Source organism: Mustelus asterias, chromosome 6, assembly GCF_964213995.1.
Source record: "Mustelus asterias chromosome 6, sMusAst1.hap1.1, whole genome shotgun sequence".
In the NCBI taxonomy this organism is placed as follows: Eukaryota; Metazoa; Chordata; class Chondrichthyes; order Carcharhiniformes; family Triakidae; genus Mustelus; species Mustelus asterias.
The window spans coordinates 50462641-50483011 of NC_135806.1; the positions used below are offsets into that span (position 1 = coordinate 50462641).

At 44.4% G+C, this 20371-nt stretch overlaps 1 protein-coding gene across 1 annotated transcript in view; it reads right to left on the reverse strand.

The window, feature by feature from the left end:
• The window catches only part of slc1a1 (solute carrier family 1 member 1), a 90767-nt gene that overhangs the window by 70302 nt on the left and 94 nt on the right, over positions 1 to 20371 (reverse strand). The window lies entirely within an intron of this gene.

Consider the following 20371-nt stretch of genomic DNA (forward strand, 5'->3'; position numbering starts at 1 on the left):
CACTAGCTTTCAGAACAGGCTGTCCCTTCGTCAGGTGGGTGAGCCTTACATCAGTGGTAGGGAAATTATTGGAGAGGATTTTTCAAGACAGGATTTATTCCCACTTGGAAATAAGTGGACATATTAGTGAGAGGCAACATGGTTTTGTGAAGGGGAGGCAGTGTCTCACAAACTTGATCGGGTTTTTCGAGAAAGTGACGAACATGATTGATGAGAGTAGGGCAGCGGATGTTGTCTACATGGACTTCAGTAAGGCCTTTGACAAGGTCCCTCATGGCAGGCTGGTGCAGAAGGCGAAGTCGCATGGGATCAGAGGTGAGCTGGCAAGGTGGATACAAAACTGGCTCGGTCAAAGAAGACAGAGGGTAGCAGTGGAAGGGTGCGTTTCTGAATGGAGGGCTGTGACAAGTGGTGTTCCTCACAGATCAGTGCTGGGACCTTTGCTGTTTGTAATATATATAAATGATTTGGAGGAAAATGTAACTGGATTGATTAGTAAGTTTGCGGACGACACAACGGTTGGTACATTTGCGGATAGCGATGAGGACCATCAGAGGATACAGCAGGATATAGATCAGTTGGAGACTTGGGCGGAGAGATGGCAGATGGAGTTTAATCCGGACAAATGTGAGGTAATGCATTTTGGAAGGTCTAATACAAATAGGAAATATACAGTTAATGGCAGAACCCTTAAGAATATTGATAGGCAAAGGGATCTGGGTGTACAGGTACACAGGTCACTGAAAGTGGCAATGCAGGTGGAGAAGGTAGTCAAGAAGGCATACGGCATGCTTGCCTTCATCGGCCAGGGTGCTGAGTTTAAAAATTGGCAAGTCATGTTGCAGCGTTATAGAACCTTAGTTAGGCCGCACTTGGAATGTAGTGTTCAATTCTGGTCGCCACACTACCAGAAGGATGTGGAGGCTTTGGAGAGGGTACAGAAAAGATTTACCAGGATGTTGCCTGGTATGGAGGGCATTAGCTACGAGGAGAGGTTGGAGAAACTTGGTTTGTTCTCACTGGAGCAATGGAGGGTGAGGGAAGACCTGATAGAAGTCTACAAGATTATGAAAGGCATGGACAGAGTGGATAGTCAGAAGCTTTTTCCCAGGGTGGAAGAGTCAATTACTAGGGGGCATAGGTTTAAGGTGAGAGGAGCAAGGTTTAAAGGAGATGTACGAGGCAGATTTTTTAACAGAGAGGTGGGTGCCTGGAACACGTTGCCGGGGGAGGTAGTGGAAGCGGATACGGTAGTGATTTTTAAGGGGCGTCTTGACAAGTACATGAGTAGGATGGGAATAGAGGGATATGGTACCCGGAAGAGTAGGGGGTTTTAGTTAAGTGGGGCAGCATGGTCGGTGCAGGCCTGGAGGGCCGAAAGGCTTGTTCCTGTGCTGTAATTTTCTTTGTTCTCGATAGTATCTCTTGAGTATCATTGCAGCTGCATTCAGTCCAACAAGTGGGCAGTGTTCCATTACAGTCTTGACACATGCCTTGTAAATGGTGAGGTCGGAGGTGAGTCGAATGCCCATATCCAAGCTCCTCTTGCAGCCCCAGCATTTATATGCCTGTTCTAATTAAGTTTCTAGTCAATAGTGACACCCAGGATATTAATGGTTTGGGGGGGAAGGGGGATTCAATAATGGTTAGTAGTGGTGCTAATGGGCCACTCTTGCTTGTAGACTTTGAAGTTCCCAAGCCAAAGTGCACTCTGTACCTTTGCGAACCTCAGTGATTCTTCCAAGTGGCATTCAGCATGGAGGGATACTAATTCATCAGCGAAAGGAGGAGGTATTCAGCAAGAAATTCGAGGTTTATATTTCGAAGTGATGTTCTTGTGATGGTTTGAACCGTATCCAAACTGTACTGTTATTTAAAAGAGGCTATTCAATCTAAGGCATCCAGGACACGTAGGGAGACAGTTATTCAGCAAGTGTTCTTAAATGGTTCAAAGGGATCTTTTAGGAAAAGACAGACAAAACTTTGCTTGAACAAAAGCAAATTACTGCGGATGCTGGAATCTTTGCTTGAAAATCTCATTAATTAATCAAATCCTTAATGAAGCAGGAGCCTACAATCTTATATAGAGGCGGCAATGCTACTGGCTGAGTCAAGATGACATTTATGGATTGGAATTTAACAAGTTATTATAAATTAACCATCACCAGACATTCTCCTGTTTGACACATCTTTTCATAAGAGCTCTGAAAAACGGGGTTGAATTTCCTCAGCACTGTAATAACAGGCTTGGAAGTGAACGGCACAGACAAATGAGCGGGGGAGGGGGAAATCACATCCAGATGACTCCCCGAAGCATTCCCACTGCTGGGAACGTTTCCCAGAGGAAGCCCGGAAAACAGATCTGCTGCCCTCTGAATGAAGGTGGGAAGTCAATTTAAATACTTAAGGCCCTGATTAGGGACAATTCTGTGGCAATGGCAACATTTTGTCAGCAGTGAAGAGCGTACCAGACCCCACCACGTGCTGAGGCCACCAGCTCCATGGAAGAAGCCTCCCCACAGCAAACCGTCCCCCAGCCATGAGGGTTTCATGCATTCAAGAGGCGACCCACCAGCAGGAAAGGTTAGACCTGTGACCAGGTATTGCCACTAGAGGGCCTGCCAAATCAATGGGCCTGCCTGCTTGGTCCCTCTAAAATGATGATGTTAATTTTTGCCTTTTGAGTTCTCTGCCTCAGAAATGCTCACCTCTCCCACTGGGGTGGACGAGGCTCCCGAGGTGCTGGCCCTGTGATTGTGCCAGCAGCATCAGGAGTCTGCTCTTTGTGATTAATAGGCTCTCTCCAGGAAGATCGTTCAACCAATCTCCCTGTCAGCCAGTGTGGACTCCAAAATCCCATGTGATCCTAATGTTGGGATCCTGAAGCAGGTGGGAAAATTCTACCCACATTATCCCTTAGCTGCTCTGAATTTCAATAGCCATTTTGTCATTGAACTCCTTTACCCCATTCTCTCACTCATCCCATAGAATTCTTACAGTGCAGGAGGAGGCCATTCGGCCTATCAAGTCTGCACCAACATTCCGAAAGAGCATCATGCCTATCCCCATAACCCCACACATTTACCCTGCTAATCCCCCTAACCTACACATCTTGGAACACAAAGAGGCAATTTAGCATGGCTAATCCACCTAACCAGCATATCTTTCGGACTGTGGGAGGAAACCGGAACACCCGGCGGAAACTCACGCAGACAAGGGGCAAACATGCAGACTCTGCATAGTCACCCAAGTCTGGACTCGAACCTGGGCCCCTGGCGCTTGAGACAGCAGTGCTAACCACTGTTCCACATTGCCTACCAATGTGACTGACATTGTTTTCCACATTACAGGTAACATGTTCTTTTGGATACCACTGATATACTATGCAAAGTTGAGGGATCAAGGCCACTGCTGAGAAATAATTTCCATCTGAGCTTCCTTGGAGTGGCAATTATTTCAAGTTTAAGGACAGCACCAGGTGGCATGGTGGAACAGTGGTTAGCACTGCTGCCTCACAACATCAGGGACCCAGGTTCAATTCTGGCCTTGGGTGACTATGCAGAGTGGAGTTAGTGGAGTGGAGTTTGCACATTCTTCCCATGTCTGTGTGGATTTCCTTCGGGTTCTCCGGTTTCCTCTCACAGTCCAAAGATGTGCAGTTAGGTGGATTGGCTATGCAAAATTGTGTCAGGGGGATGGATTAGCAGGGTAAATACATGGGGTTGTGGGGATAGGGCATTGTTGTCGGTGCAGGCTCAATGGGCCAAATGGCCTCCTTCTGCACTGTAGGGATTCTATGACAGCAAGCTTCCTCAGAGTCTTCTTAATGAGAAGCTTTATTGAACTGATCTTAAGATGAATGCTCACAGACAGGCTGCCTCATGGCAGAGACATATGACCCTGGAAAGCTAGATGTGACATCAGGTTGCTTACACTCCAAAACCCAAACATCCTCCTTTTCAAATTGGACAAAAGATACAAGCATCCCCCTATTCCTAACAAACAAAAGACACATTTGCATGCATGATCCTGTGTGGCTCTGAGTTACTCAAGTTACCCACTATACACTCACTGTTCTCATGCATTAATACTTGTTTATTCTACCAGTTTGCCATTGCACACATAGTGTAAGTTTCCATGTGGACTGATTCCTGATGAGAGCTTTGAAGATTTGTACCCTTACTGGCTTTCCAATGTTTAGCTCTCGTAATGGCTTGGCAGTCTTGTCAAATTGTCACTTGGTTTCCTGCTGTTTCACCTTGATCTTTTTACTCATGTCTGTTGCTACTTCTGGCTTCAGTAGTTTTTTTGCTATTTGAAGAGTAGCTTGCATGCAGCGTGAAATCAGTCTCTGGACAGGATTACTTTCCATGCCTTTAGTTGGTTTGTTTCTCCAATTAAGGATTGCCTTGTATATGTCTGTGCTAATTTCTATCAATTTCTTAATGAGTCTTTTGGCAATTTTCACTGCTGCCTCAGCCTTTCGATTTCACTGGGGATTATGTGGAGATGATGTGTGGTTCTGAGTTTCCAAATCCTTTGTGAATTGGCTAAATTCTTCATACGTGAACTGAGGGCCATTGTCACTCACCACAATGCCTGGAATGCTGTACTGACTGAAGTGTGCTTTCAGGTACCCTACTATTTCTCCTATCATCGTTTCAGTCAACTGGTCTAACCCCTAATAGTCAGAACAGTAGTCCACTCTGGCAAAATAATTAGTTGCTGCAAAATTGAAAAGGTCTACTTTCAGCTTCATCCATAGCCTGTCTGGGGTGTCATGTGTCATCAATAGCTCTCTAATTTGTTTGTCTTGGCATTCATTAGAAACACCGCACTGGCTCATGTTTGGCCAGTGGAGCTCATCTCTTGCCTTTCTCAGAGTTGATTCAATTCCTTGATGGCTTGCATGCAAGCATTTAAGCATCTCTCCTCTCCTTAGGGACAATGATTCGATTTCCTTTTTATAAGATGCCATCTTCAGCCATCAATTCATCTCAATTCAATAAGCTCTTGTGACCACAGTATGTCATTGATGCTCTCAGGCCATCCCTTGATCACTACATCTCGTAGAGTTACATCTTGTTGAATAGTTTGCTTGATTTGAGCAAGGCACTTATCCAGCTGCTTCAATGGGAGTTATTTTCCCGCTGTGCTTGCCGCAAAACTGGAAAATCCCATCTGGGGTCAACGGACCTATTCCTGCCCACTACGATTCCCATGGTGGGCGAGACGGGAAAATTCCAGTGAATGACTCTGCTGGGTTGATGACTTATACAACACATCTAGCTGCTGCTTCATGCTGAAGCTGGAAGAGTTCACAGTCTGTTATAGCATTCTCAACTTTCATGAGGACAGCTGCTCTCAACAGCATGTCTGTGATGCACATCTGCTTCCCTTGCTTGTATGTCAGGTCCAGATGTTTAGCTTTGTAAATGCTATGAAGGTGCTTTGGATCAGTTAATCGTGGTTTGCAAAGAATGCTTTGAAATGGCTTGTGGTCAGACTCCACTTTACTTTGTTTCCCCCAATCAGGTACCATTAAAATGCTCAGAAACAAGAACAATAGCCAAACGCTTTTCTTGATCTGAGCATAGCATCGTTCTGTTTACAATGGATATAAATGTGACTGGTTGTCCATGTGGCATCAGAATTGCTTCCAGACCTTCCCCACTGGCGTCACTTTGCAAGTTGACTTCCTCATTGAGCAGAGTTTGGGTAGGCTAGGGTTGTTATTCATAGAACAAAGGAGGTTAAGGGGTGACCTAATTAAAATATACAAAATTATGAGGGGTCTAGACAGAGTAGACAGAAAGGACGTGTTTCCCTTACCTGGAGGGATTACAGTGTAAGACCCATTCAACATCTGACAAGAAGAGTTCCACCTCTGGATGATATTCTCCTTGCAGACATCTCGATTACCAGGGAACATAGATTTAAGGTGATCAGTCGGAGAAGTAGAGGGGATATGAGGAAAAGCTTTTTCACCCAGAAAGTGGTGGACACCTAGAATTCACTGCTTCACCCAGAAGGTGGTGGGTGTCTGGAATTCAGTGATTAAGTTGGTGGTTGAGGCTAAAACACTCAACTCATTTAAAAGACACCTGGATCTGTACCTGAAGTGCTGTGACCTGCAAAGCTATGGACCAGATTGTGGAAAGTGGGATTATCATGAATGGATAGTTTCCTTTATTCTCTTTTGTGGCTGGCACAGACACAAGGGACTGAATGGTCTCTTTTGCACCATAACATTTCTATGGTTCTTTTGCCATCGGAGTACTTCAGCACTGGCATTGTTGTCACTACTTGCTTGATTTTAGTGAACGCTGCTTCTTGTTCTGTTTCCCAATACCACAGCACCTCCTTGGCAGTGAGCTTGTGTGTGATAGTTCACACTCTGTTGACAAATTAGACAAAGATTTTGCGTGTAGGCTTGACTTGAGGGCAGCTGGAAAAAGTTTATTTATTAGTCACAAGTAGGCTTGCATTAACACTGCAATGAAGTTACTGTGAACTCTTCTCGGCAGATGCTGCATTGGTCTTAAACTCTAATCCACCTCCAGATGATATTTTCCTGTTGGACATCCCAACCCACACATGTCGTGTCTGCATGGGTTTCCTCCGGGCGCTCCGGTTTCCTCCCACAGTCCAAAGATGTGTGGGGTTCGTTGATTGGCCATGCTAAATTGCCACTTACTGTAAGGGGGGGCGAGTTAGGATAAGTACATAGGCTATGGGGATAGGACCTGAGTGGGATTTTCGTCGGTGCAGACTTGATGGGTTGAATGGCCTCCTTTTGCACTGTCAGATTCTATGATTCTATGTTTGTACTGCTCTAAGATCTGTTCTGCTGTCAATGCGTTTGTGTGCTGTAACGTTTTGTGAATCTCTGATGGCACATTCAGGATTACCAGTCCAAACTTTAGACTTGCTTTAGCTGAAATGAGTGGCTATTGTGTCCCATCTATGACCTGGAAGTCTAGATCCTCCTTCTTGCCATTGCATGTTTGCTGGAGCTGAGATTGGAAAGTTTGCTGCAGCCATTGTACTCACTCAATACTTTTTATTCAGCTTTTGTCTGCTTTCCTTTTGTCTTTTTATATTTGCTTTTCCTTTGTCCATTTGCTGTGACTTTCTGTAGATTTGAACTTTTCTGTGTGATTTTCTTAGCTGTGTATTTTCTGCAGCCAGTATTTTATTTGTAGGTGTTGTTTGATTTTCCTTTGTCCTTGTTTCAGCAGCTTTTTGGACAGATTTCAACCTTTCTGCGTATGTCTGGATTCTCAGTGCCTTCTCTGCAGCCTTTGCAGGATTCAAAAATCTGTTTTACCCTCACTTCTGACACCATGGCTGCAATTCTCTGGCCATTCACGCCTCCGCTGCATCTGTCGCTCAGCCAAATCTCCGTTCACTGTAGCGGGACCAGAGAATCCCGCTGGCGGGAATGGCCGGAGAAACAGCCCATTGAGGGTTGAAGACAGCTGGGTTTCCTCTTGAATCAAAAAGGAGGCCACACTCCCTTTTTTACAGCACTAGCTACAGTAAACCAGGTACGTTTAAGGGTCCATTGAAATTTAAAGCTCCTAGGCAGGTCAGAAGGAAGTTAAGCATTTAAAGTAAGTGGATAGGATTTGGGGATGGGGACAATTGAAGGTCAGGGCTTGGAGGTCAGGGCATTGAAGGTTGTGGGGTTTCAGAGGAGGGGTTGTGAGGAGGAAGGTCTTGGGGAAAGGTTGGGTTGAAGGTATCAGGTAGGTTGTGAGGTTGGCTCGGAAGTCAGGAGTTCAGGGGGTTGGAGGTCGTGAGAATTTGGAAGGAAGGAGGTTTGTGGGGGATAAGTTCAGGAGAGAAAACCAGTGGGAGGAGGGATGAGCTGGGGGGTGATCAGAAGAACTAGAATGGTCGGAGGTCAAATGGGTTGGTCGAAGCGGGGCAGAGGATGGAGGGAGTGTTGGGAGGGTCAGGCCTTGTGGGCTGGGGGAGATTTTTGAACCTCAGCGGGCAAAGGGAATGGCCTTGGGTCGGGTTGGTTCAGGATTGGAGGGGCTGTGGGGGAAGGTTTCAGGCATTGGCAGGGTGGTTGGTCTTGAGTTGGGTCGGCTGGGTCCTGGTGGGTGGTAGGATGGAAGGTGTTGGGTCTCTGGGTCGGGGCGGACCTTAGTTCAGGTTGGGTCAAGCCAGTGGGGGAGTTATTGTGGGGGAAGGATTGTTGGTCCTCAAGGGATTGGTGTGGGTGAGAGTTGGACCTGACACACCCGGGGAAGAGTTCCCGTGGGATTTGGGGCAATCCTGTGGCGGGGAAAGATATTTAGAGGTTGGGGGAGACCCCTGGAGGGTCAGGCAATTGGGGTGTCCTGTGGGGAGCAGGGGGAGTCCTCTGATGCAGTTGGGGTGTAGTGGGACTCCCGTGGGGAGGCTAGTCTGAGGTTGGGTGGGGGACCTCCAGGGTGGGGGGGAGGGTGCGGTGTCGTCAAGGGATGGGAAGTGTCCACTGGACAAGTCGAGGGTGCAAGAAGAGTCCCATTGGATGTCGGTCTGTGTCTGTACAATAGTTACCCAAAAGTCAAAAGTTGTTTTAATCCTTTTAACTTTCTCTGGGTAACTATTGGTGTAACCCAGTCGGAACCACCTGGAGCTTGCAATTTAAATCAGATGTTTGGACGTTCCCATGCAATTGCCCAGAGAAAGTTTGCTTTTCTGGGAAATTGCTGTGGAAACCTTACCTGAGGACTTGCAAATGGGTTGTCCCAGCGCAACACCCCCAATACAACACTGGGGAGCTTGGAAGTTATGGCCCAATGATATAGACATAGGCCAGAATTTTACTGCCTCGTCTGCCCCAGAATCGGGGCGAGTGAGGCTCGCAGAACAGCATTCCCTGTTGGCCTCCGGCGGGATGTTATGAGCCTCGGGTGGGCGTGGCAATAAAATTCCGGCAATACTCTCTAAATACTCACTGAATCAAACACAACATGCAAAAATGTTTTACCAACTTTTTTTTCGCTTTGCATTTTTTAAAATTGACTTCATGGTTGTGGTTGAATTTTTAAAAGGTTGTCTGGCTTTTAGAATCCCACCATGGCAACTGAAGTATTTAAATTCAATTGAATAAATAAATCTGGAGTACTCGGTTTGTCTTAGTAATAATGACCATGAAGCTATCAAATGGTAGGATCCTGCAAATTCAACACCGCAAAGTCCTCCTTAGTAACATCTTGTATAAAAATTGGAAGAGCTATCCCACATACTAGTCAAGCAATAGCCTGATATAGCCACATTCATTGAATAAAATCCTTTAGACAATATGTGCTAGACTTCTCCATCACCATCCCTGGGTATATCCTGTCCCACTTGGAGAACAGAACCTACATAGTGGGGACAGAGTGATGCTGGGAGTCCTCAGCATTGACTCCTCTGGTTCTCATAATGCCTCATAGCATCAGGTCAAACATGGACAAGGAAACCTCCTGCTGATTACCATCTACCACTCCCTCAATCAATCAGTCAATACTATTTCACACTGAACACCATTTGGAAGAAGTATTGAGCCTAGAAAAGGCTCATGATGTAGTCTTGATGGGGGACTTCACTGCCCATCACCAAGCATCATTTGATAGCATCACTACTGATTAAGCTGGTCGAATCCTGAAGGATATATCTGCCATATTGTGGCATGTGGTGAGAAAATCAACGCTTGAGGAGCTGTAGGCATCAGCAACAGCAGAATTGTATTCAAGCACATCCTGTAACCCCATGGCCCAGCATATCCCTCACTCTCTCAACTGCACCAAGTCAGTTGACCAGCCCAGGTTAGATATAGAGCGTGGGAGGACCTGCAAACAAAAACCTTCTTGATCTTGTGCTCACCAGTCTAACTGCTCTAGATGCATTTATCCATGGCAATATTAGCAGGAGCAAACACCATACAGTCCTTGTGGAGACAAAGTCCTATCTTCACACTGAGGATATCCTCCATCATATTGTGAGGTACTATGTATGTACTTAAATGGGGTAAATTCAGAACAAAGCTAGCAGTTTACTACTGGGCATCCATGAGTTGCTGTGGCATCAGCAATAGCAGAATTATATTCACGCACAACCTGTAACCTCATGACCCAGCGTATTCGTCAATCTCTCAATTGCACCAAGCCAGTTGACCAACTCAAGTTATATGTAGAGTGTGGGAGGACCTGTACAAGGCATACCTAAAAATGAGGTATCAGCTTGATGCAGTAACTCAGGGTTACATGTATGCTAAACAGTGAATGCAGAATGCAACAGAGAGAAACACTCATATGGAGCAGATCAAAGCTCTGCAGTCCTGACACATTCTACCCTGACTGACGGCGGAACTCAGCAAGTGAATGCAAAGGACAAAACTGTAGCATTTGCAGCCATCTTAGTCAGAAGTGCCGAGTGGATGACCCATCTCGGCCTCTTCTTGAGCTTTCCACCATCACAGATACCAGTCTTCAGTCAGTGTGATTCACTCTACCTGTTATCAGGAAACGGCTGAGTGCAGTGAATATAGCAAAGGCTATGGGCCCAAATTCATCCCAGCTGTCCTGCTGATCATTGCTCCAGGACCAGCCACGCTTTTAGCCGAGCAATTTTAGTACAGCGACAAGACTGGCATCTACCTGACGATGTGGAAAATTGCCCAGGTATATCCTGTCCAAATCACAAGCAGGACGGCATGTTGGCACAGTGGTTAGCACTCCTGCCTCACAGCGCCTGGGACACGGGTTCAATTCTGGCCTTGGGCGACTCTCTGTGAGGAGTTTGCCCATTCTCCCCGTGTCTGCATGGGTTTCGTCTGGCTGCTCTGGTTTCCTCCTAGAGTGCAGTGGATGCAGAATCAATCAATGGATTCAACAAAGAGATAGATAAATATTTGATCAAAAGCGGGATAATGGGCCACAGCGGTCACGGGCATTCGGCCTCTGATATTCGGGTAAGCGTTCTCCAAGGCGGCCTTCGCGACACACGACAGCGCAGAGTCGCTGAGCAGAAACTGATAGCCAAGTTCCGCACACACGAGGACGCCTCAACCGGGATATTGGGTTCATGTCACACTATTTGTAACTCCCACAGTTGCGTGGACCTGCAGAGTTTCACTGGCTGTCTTGTCTGGAGACAATACACATCTTTTTAGCCTGTCTTGATGCTCTCTCCACTCACAATGTTTCGTCTCTTAAAGACTTGATTAGTTGTAAGTATTTGCATTCCAACCACTATTCATGTAAATTGAGTCTGTGTCTTTATAAGCTCTGTTTGTGAACAGAATTCCCACTCACCTGAAGAAGGGGCTAAGAGCTCCGAAAGCTTGTGTGGCTTTTGCTACCAAATAAACCTGTTGGACTTTAACCTGGTGTTGTTAAACTTCTTACTATGGGGAAAAGGCAGGGAAGTGGAGTTAGGATGAGATGGAGATCAGCCATGATCATATAAAATGGCAGAATGGGCTCGAAGGGCTAAATTGTCTACTCTTGCTCCGAATTCCTAAGTTCTTATGTTCCAAGGATGTGCGGGTTAGGTGGTTTGGCCATGGTAAATTGGTCCTTAGTGTCCCAAGATGTGTTGGTTAGATGGATTAGCCATGGTAAATGTATGGGGTTACAGGAATAGGACGAGGTACAGGGCCTGGCTAAGATATACACAGTCTGAGAGTTGGTGCAGACTCGATGGGCCCAATGACCTCTTTTTGCACTGTAAGGATTCTACGAGGACTGATCTAATTGACACCTCATTAGGCTTCTCTCAATCATCGGCAAAATGATTGAATGCTAACTAACCGCATTCACTTACCAATAACTTGCACACTGACGTTTAATTTGGTTTCCAAAAGGACCGATCGGCTTCCGACCTTATCACCAACAAAGTCCAAATATGGACAAAAGAGCTGAATTCCTGAGCTGAAGTGAGGGTTACTGCCCTTGATATTAAGGCAGTATTTGACCAAGTGTGGCATCAAGGAGCCTGAGCAAAACTGGAGTCAATGGGAATCAGGGTGAAATCCTCATCACTGGGTGGAGTCATGCATAACACAAAGGAAGATGGTATGGTTGTCATGCCGTAGTGATAATGTCACTGGACTCGTAATCCAGAGGCCTGCTAATGCTCTGGTTACAGGTTCAAATCCCACTATGGCTGCTAGTGGAATGTAAATTAAGTTAATAGAATCTGATAACCCTGAAACAATCACTGACTGCTGTAAGAACCCATCTGGTTCACTACTGCCCTTTAGGGGAGGAAATCTGCTGTCCTGACTACATACGACAGGTCCACAGTAATGCAGTTGAGTCCAGAATGGCCACGCAAACCATTCAATTCAAGGTCAATTAAGACTAGGACAATAAATGCTGGCCTTGTCAGTGATGTCCATATCTCATGGACAAATCGAACAAAGTGGGTAGATAATTCCAGGCCTATTCTTAATATCACACAATGATAGCTGACAAAGTTGCCTTGGCAGACGCCTGCGGCAGCAACAAAAATAAGATGAACTTTAGTTCTAATCTTCACACTGAATCTTGAATTTTAGTTTGATCTTACTTGTTAGAGGCAGTTTGATGACCCTTCCCTTTGATTTGCAGTCATTAATTTTCAATGCATCCTTAATTCAGGCAGAAGAGGGGTCGCACTGGAAGTGCAATGTCATCAAGTTATCTCTGTATTTTTCAGAAGAGGTTTGACCCTTCTTCTTATCCTCTGTTCTTAAGTTTTAGTCTGACACACTTTGAAGGAATTGGGCTGTTGGACAGCCGGCCAGCAGAAGGCGCATTTCTCCAATCTTTTCAAAGGTGAACTGATATACTTGCAGCATTAAACCAGGCCGGAGATTGAACATTAAGCTGCTTTTTTCACAGAGGGCAAGGAACTAGACAGAGTAAATTCCATAGACTTAATGCAAGCCCACTTCCTCAAAAGAAATGTCAAAAGAAGAAACATACCTTTTTCCTTTTGTGGGTTAGTTAGCATTTTACATCGAATTACATAGAATGTACAGCACAAACTATCCGGTCCAACTGGTGTATGCTTATGATCCAGATAAGCTTCCTCCTACCCTACTTGATCTCACCCTGCCAAGGACGCCTTCTGTTCCTTTTTCCCCTCATGTGTTTATCTAAGATCCCCTTAAATTCATCTGCTATTCACCTCAACCACTCCATGTGGTAATAAGTTCCACATTCTAAACAATCTCCAGTCAGTGAGCAGGTTTCTCATGATTTCTTTTATGGCATTTCTTTTCTGACTATTTTGTATTTTTGCCCCTTAGTTTTGGACGACCTGACAATTGGAAACATCTACCCTGTGTCAACTCTATTGAGCTGCTTCATTGTCTTAAAAACCGCAATCAGGTCACCTCACAGTATAAAGAAAAGAGACCCAGCCTGTTCACTCTTTTCTGGTAGGTGTACTCTCTTGATCTTTGGCATCTGCACAACCTTTTTTTGCGAGATCTGACTCCTCCACTTTTTGCTTCTAACTCAGCCAACAGATCCGTGTCAGAAGAAAATCAAAGCCAAATTTCCTCACGAATCGAGACTTTTTTTCCCGTTAATTCTGATCCCAAGAAACAAAGATGGCTGCCACCAGATAACCCAATTGAGAAACTGAGGAGGCCATTGTTACAAATGACACCAGACAACAACCACAACACAAACAGCATTCACAAGGTTGAGGAAGAAGAGGAACTTTTACATGCATATCTGCTTGTAGCCTGAGGTACCTCACTTTAATAAAGTCCAATTATGGAAATAACATCAGCGCTGAGTAACCAGGGCATGTAACAGACTAAAGAGATTGAAAGGTGTTAAGAATTGACCATCCAGCAGGATGACTTTAAGAAAAGTGTTTATGATATTACAATAAGAATCATCATGAAAAGGACAATATTGAAGGGTCTGGCACTGCAGTCAAGAAAGAGGGTCAGGAATGGTGAACCTGGCTGGTGGAACTACAAGGACTACCCTCACGGGAAGTTATAAGTTATCCTTATAAATCTGAGATGTATTGGGGGTGAGTTTTTAAACTGGGGGATTTAGGTATGAATTGAGGACAGTTTGGGCAGAAATGTGGGATTTTGCCTCCGGTTTTTAAGTAGAGGCTTTCTAATATGTCATGATGATGTTATGTGTTTAAGCAGAAGCTAAGCGTGGTGTGGAGGGATTTAAATGGGACAAAGTGTTGTGTCGTGTCATTTACACTAGCTTAGAGCTCTTTGTAATAGGAGTTTTTAAATAAACAATAAGTTTGTGGTTGAGCCAAACCATGTGTCTGTAATTTTGTCCTTTATAAAATCCTGAAGTCAAGAGCTATCAGTAAGGGGAAAAGGGAGCATGAACTTCTTACAGAAATTCCTCCTCATTTTCTTCTTTAATTAGAGATCCTTTATTTCGAAACTGGGCCTCCTACTTCTAGATGCCTCTGTGAGGGGAAACATCCTCTCAGAATCTACCCTGTCAAGCCCCCTCAGTATTTTATCTGTTTCAATACGATCGCCCTTCATTCTTCTAAACTCCAATGAGTATAGATCCAACCTGCTCAGCCTCTCCTCAGAAGACAATCCTTCATCCCAGGTATCAATCTAGTGAACCTTCTCTGGACTGTCTCCAATGCAAGTATATCACTCCGTAACTGACCAAAACTACAAACAATACTCTCGGTGTGATCTCACAAATGTCCTGTACAGTAGTAGTAATACTTTTATACTTCATATCCCTTGCAATAAAGGCCAATTGCCCTTTTGATTATTTGCTGTACCTGCTTGCTGACTTCTTGTGATTCATGTACAAGGGCACCAAGATCCCTCTGTACCTTAGCATTCTGTATTTCTTCATTTCAATAATATTTTGCTTTTCTTTGCTCTTTTCTTCCCAACAAAGTAGACAACTTCACACATTATACTCCACCTGCCAAATTCCTGCCCTCTCGATTAACTTGTCCATCGCCCTTTGTGTCTTCCCACAACCGTCTTTCCTATTTATATTGTATCATCAGCAGATTTGGTTACAACACCATCTGTCACTTCATCCAAACCATCAATGTAGATCGTAAATACTTGAGATGTGCTGGACTAAGTTACAGTTTGGCGGCACAATGGCACAGCGGTTAGCACTGCTGCCTCCCAGCGCCAGGGACCGGGGTTCGATTCCTGATTTGGGTTGCTATCTGTGTGGAGTTTGTATGTTCTCCCTGTGTCTGCTTGGGTTTCCTCCGGGTGCTCCAATTTCCTCCCACAGTCCAAAGATATGCACGTTAGGTGAATTGGCCATGCCAAATTGCCCTTTAGTGCCGGGGGACTAGCTAGCGTAAATGCATGGGGTTATGGGGATAGGACTGTGGTCAGTGGAGACTCGATTGGCCAAATAGCCTCCTTCTGCCCTGTAGGGGTTCGATGATTCCATGAACCTGAAAATGATCTATTTATCTCGACCCTCTCTTTCCTGTTAGGTAGTAAATTTATCCATGCTAATATATCACCCCCAACACCATATGCTTGTGCAGTAACTTTTTATGAGTTGATATGATCCTAGATGAGTGGCATGGTGGCACAGTGTTTAGCTCTTTGTTAGTGGTTAGTTTTTTTCCAAGATGGCGACGGAGCGAGGCTTCTTGCAAACTCTGCCCAGCATGCCTTCTAATTCTATCTTTTACTCTCTGCTGCCTCACAGCACCAGGGACCTGGGTTCGATCCCAGCCTTGGTGACTGTGTGGAGTTTCCACACTTTCCCTGTGTCGGCATGGGTTTCCTCTGGATGCTTCAGTTTCCTCTCACACTCCAAAGATGTGTAGGTTAGATGGATTAGCCATGGTAAATGTGCAGGGAGATAGGGTGGGGGAGAGGGCGTGGGTAAGATGCTCTTTCAGAGAGTCAGTACTGACTCAATGGGCCAAATGGCTTCCTTATGCACTGTAGGGATTCTATGAACTCAGAAGATTTCACAGGTTTTGAACAAGCAAGGAAAAGTTTTACTATACAAGAACAGAATGATAAAACTATTTATAAATCTTTCTTATATTTTAACATTCAAGGTACATATGAGCTACATGTAAATAGGTAAATTGTGGTCGAACACATCATACTGGGCGGCACAGTGGCACAATTGTTAGCACTGCTGCCTCACAGCGTCAGAGACCTGGGTTCAATTCCCGCCTTGGGTCACTGTCTGTGCGGAGTCTGCATATTTTCCCCATGTCTGTGTGGGTTTCCTCCAGGTGCTCCGGTTTCCTTCCACTGTCCAAAGATGTGCGGGTTAGGTGGATTGGCTATGCTAAATTGCCCCTTAGTATCAGGGGGATTAGTAGGGTAAATATGTGGGTTTATAAGGATAGAGCCTGGATGGGATTGTGGTCGGTGCAGACTCGATGGGCTGAATTACCTCCTTCTGCACTGTATGATTCTATGATACTGCACAACAAATGATAGATGCGACCAAGACAGAGTCCATTGACTTCTCAACAACCCACCTCAGACTGCAGTAAACACTGCAGTGGGTGGGATTTTCCAGCCGCACTCACCCCAAGACTGAAAAATCCCACACGAGGGCAACGGACCTTTGCATGATCCTGTCTCGCCCACTATGATTCCTGTGGTGGGCTGGATGGGAAAATTCCACCCCGTGAGTCAATTAATCTTGCTGAAACTTCATCTCTCTCACAAGGTATTCCAGTATTCAGCTCTGAATATTTCGCTTTGGGATTCTCTCCAAAAGTTGCAGGCGGCAATAGCAATGGTAGGATTCCAACCTTGTGTAATGAGATTCCGTTCCCCTGAATTCCTGAGTATGCACTCAAGCACCAACTCACAAGCAAAACTTTGACTCCTCAGCTGTGCCGAACAGAACACTACGGGCAGGATTTTGCGGCCTTGCTTGGCCAAGATCGTAAAATCCCACCCGAGGCCAACGGAGATTTTTGTTCTGGGAACCTCGCCCACCCCGATTCCGGCAGGTGATAGGGTTTCGATATACTTCTCCAAAGCAGTACTTTTCCTCCAACAGCCCACAGCATGGATTCACCAACTTTCTCCTGACTTTTTGGAAATTCAGGACTTCCCCTGAGCCCTCTTCACTTTAAAGTCTGCTGCCCCAGAACCTGTTTCTTTGGATCTTCTTTCTCTGCTCCCTCTTTTTTTCCTTAACTGGGAGCTGTCTCTGTCTCTTGTCTCTATCCCCTACCTTGGACTTCATGTTGGGACCTCTCCTTGAAGTCTGGGATACTTACTTGGCTTTCATTAAAACTGACTCACTAAAGTTGACTGCATCAGAACTACTGACTCTTGAACTTATCTGGTGTTCAATCACAACACTCAAAGAGGGTCTTACCCTTATTATCTACAAACATATGAATTAGGAGCAGCTCGGCCATTTGAGCTTGCTCCGCCATCCAATGGCATCATGGCCGATTTGATTTTAACCTCAACTCAACATTCCTACTGACCCCAAAAACCTTTCACACCTTTGCGTATCATAAATCTATTGAGCTCTGCCTTAAAAATATTTCAAAGTTCTGCTTTCACCACCTTTTGAGGAAGAGTTCCAAAGACTCACGCCCCCGAGAGAAAGAAATATCCCCTCATCTCTATCTTAAATGTGTGACCCCCTTATTTTCAAAACGTGACCTCCTCATTCTAGATTCGCCCACATCCACCCTGTTACGACCCATCTTACATTTCAAACAAGCCGCTTCTTACTCTTCTGAAATCCAGCGGATACAAGCCAACTGTACACAGTACTCCAGATGTGGCCTGATCAATGCATAACTGAGCATAAACTCTCTCCTTTAACATTCAATTCGATAGCATTCTATTAACCTATTGCGATTTACACACTATGTTACGAGGCAGGAACAGATGTAACAAGTGTTGTGAACATCTTGTACTTCAAATGTTACAATCTCCACGCACTGCTAACTTGCACAGGGGAACATGGAAAAAATGGTTTTGTCGTAGTATCACCTTATCCTATGCTTTTTGGAAACCCAAATGCATGACATATGCTTTATCCACCCTGATTATTACATTTTTAAAGAACTCATAATTTGTCAAACATGATATCCCATTCTCTCTGTGGAAGCACACGTACTATCACAACACATCGACTCTACTGCCCCAAGTCTCAGTTTTGCAATATCATCAGTGGTGAAACTTCCTCTACTTTATATCTGGAACGGCACCTCTTTGCTTATGCCTGCAGGATTGTACCTCCAATTGTCTTCAAAAGTCAGAGAGTAACTGCATATAGTGAATGTTCAGTGTGTGCCATTCACTTCAGCTAGGTACAGGCACTGAGACATACCCGCCATGCATTTGGCTTTGGTGAAATAAAGCACGGGTTGAATCCATCTGAGGCAACAGAATGTGATAAAAGCAAATTACTGCGGATGCTGGAATAGAATGTTAGTCTGGCTCTGTTTCGAGGTGGTTTCGGGTGCTGATTTTAAAAGACAAATTCACTCTAGTAATTTACCAATATTAGAATACTGGGTTAATGCTGATACAAGCTTAACTTTGGCAGTAAATTAACTTTATGTAAACAATACCAAGAATTGAGGGGAACTGGGATCAATGCACCGTAATGAATCTTACATTCCTCTCGGTCAAAAGCCTTGGCTGGTTGTGTTGCTTACACAATGACTGGGTACATCCATACACTTTAGAGAGATGCTAGTGATAACCTACACATGGAAAACAGAGGCTACGGAATGACGGATATTAACAGATGTAGTTGGTAGAAAGGGTCCGTTGTCAGAAGAAAGTAGATTGGTTAAGGGGTGAATAATGAATGATGATTGGTCCACTTGGACAGAAAATGATTGACATAACAGAGAAGGGACATTATATGTAAGACATTAACCCTCGCAAATCACTTTTGCACAATCACATTGTATGAAACATCCTCATGCACAAAGTTTTCAAATGTTACTTGCGACATCTAGGGAAGAAATTGCAACACTTAAAAGCATTCAAGATTTTTTGATGTTAACTTCAGTTTAATTACAGATGGAGTTATAAATTATTGTATCTTTAAAAAGCAAACCCACAAGTTGTTTCACACATCAACGACCTTTCATCAGATGTGAGGTCAGCAATCTGAAATGTTAACTCTGTTTCTCACTCCACAGATGCTGTCAAATCTGTTATGTATTTTCGGTATTTATGTGCTTTTATTCCAGGTCCCTCTAGAATCTTCTGAACTTTTTTTGATATTAGTAGTTTTACGGATAGTTGCTTAGGGAATTATATGCCATTTTAATGAACATATATTTCAGTTATTAACCGTATTCTCTCTCTCAGCCTTTACGAATCCCCTTTGGGGCAAACTCTTGAACTCAGATGAGGCTTTGTATACTCTCTCTGTGTGGAAACACTCAATAAAGGTAAAATTTATTTTCCTAACAGCGTAGAAATGCTGCCATTCCGCAAGTAAGGTACTGCTAACACAGGCCATCCAACCCATCTTAACTCATTTAGCCAGCAGTACATTCCTCCACAACAAATCCCAACAATTTCTTAAATGGTTCCATGGTCTTCACTATCTTGTCTGGAAACCTATTCCACATGTTAATCAGACAAACATCTTATTCCATAAAAATCATGCAAAACTCCTGGAGAACCAAGTCTGAGAACATAGAACATACAACAGTACAGCACAGAACAGGCCCTTCGGCCCACGATGTTGTGCCGAGCTTTATCTGAAACCAAGATCAAGCTATCCCACTCCCTATCATCCTGGTGTGCTCCATGTGCCTATCCAATAACCGCTTAAATGTTCCTAAAGTGTCTGACTCCACTATCACTGCAGGCAGTCCATTCCACACCCCAACCACTCTCTGCGTAAAGAACCTACCTCTGATATCCTTCCTATATCTCCCACCATGAACCCTATAGTTATGCCCCCTTGTAATAGCTCCATCCACTCGAGGAAATAGTAGAAAGAAGGTTGTTCGCCTTATGGAAATAGTAAGTGACATTAAGTAACCCAATAAAATAGTGGGGGGGGGGGGGAATGAAAGCCAACTAAGAAGAGCTTTATGGGGTATAACAACTCCTACATTTACAGACTTGAGCAGGGTACTTTAATTCCAGTGAGACATTCCATGATAAGAAATTGCTTTCAGGCATTTGTTATTATGTCGGCTCAAAAGAGACTAGGACAATAGAATTCTTTTGTTAAAAGCCTACAACTTAAAAAGGGTGTTAATATAAAAACAGAGATCTTGAGACTGATAAGATTTGATTCAAATTATGCATAATTCTACACACCAATATCACCAGTTAAATTACCAGAACTAATCCGTTCTTTCAGAAAGGAATGAGCATCGTATAAAAAAGAAAAAGGATTCAGGGGTCTACAGATTCAACGCT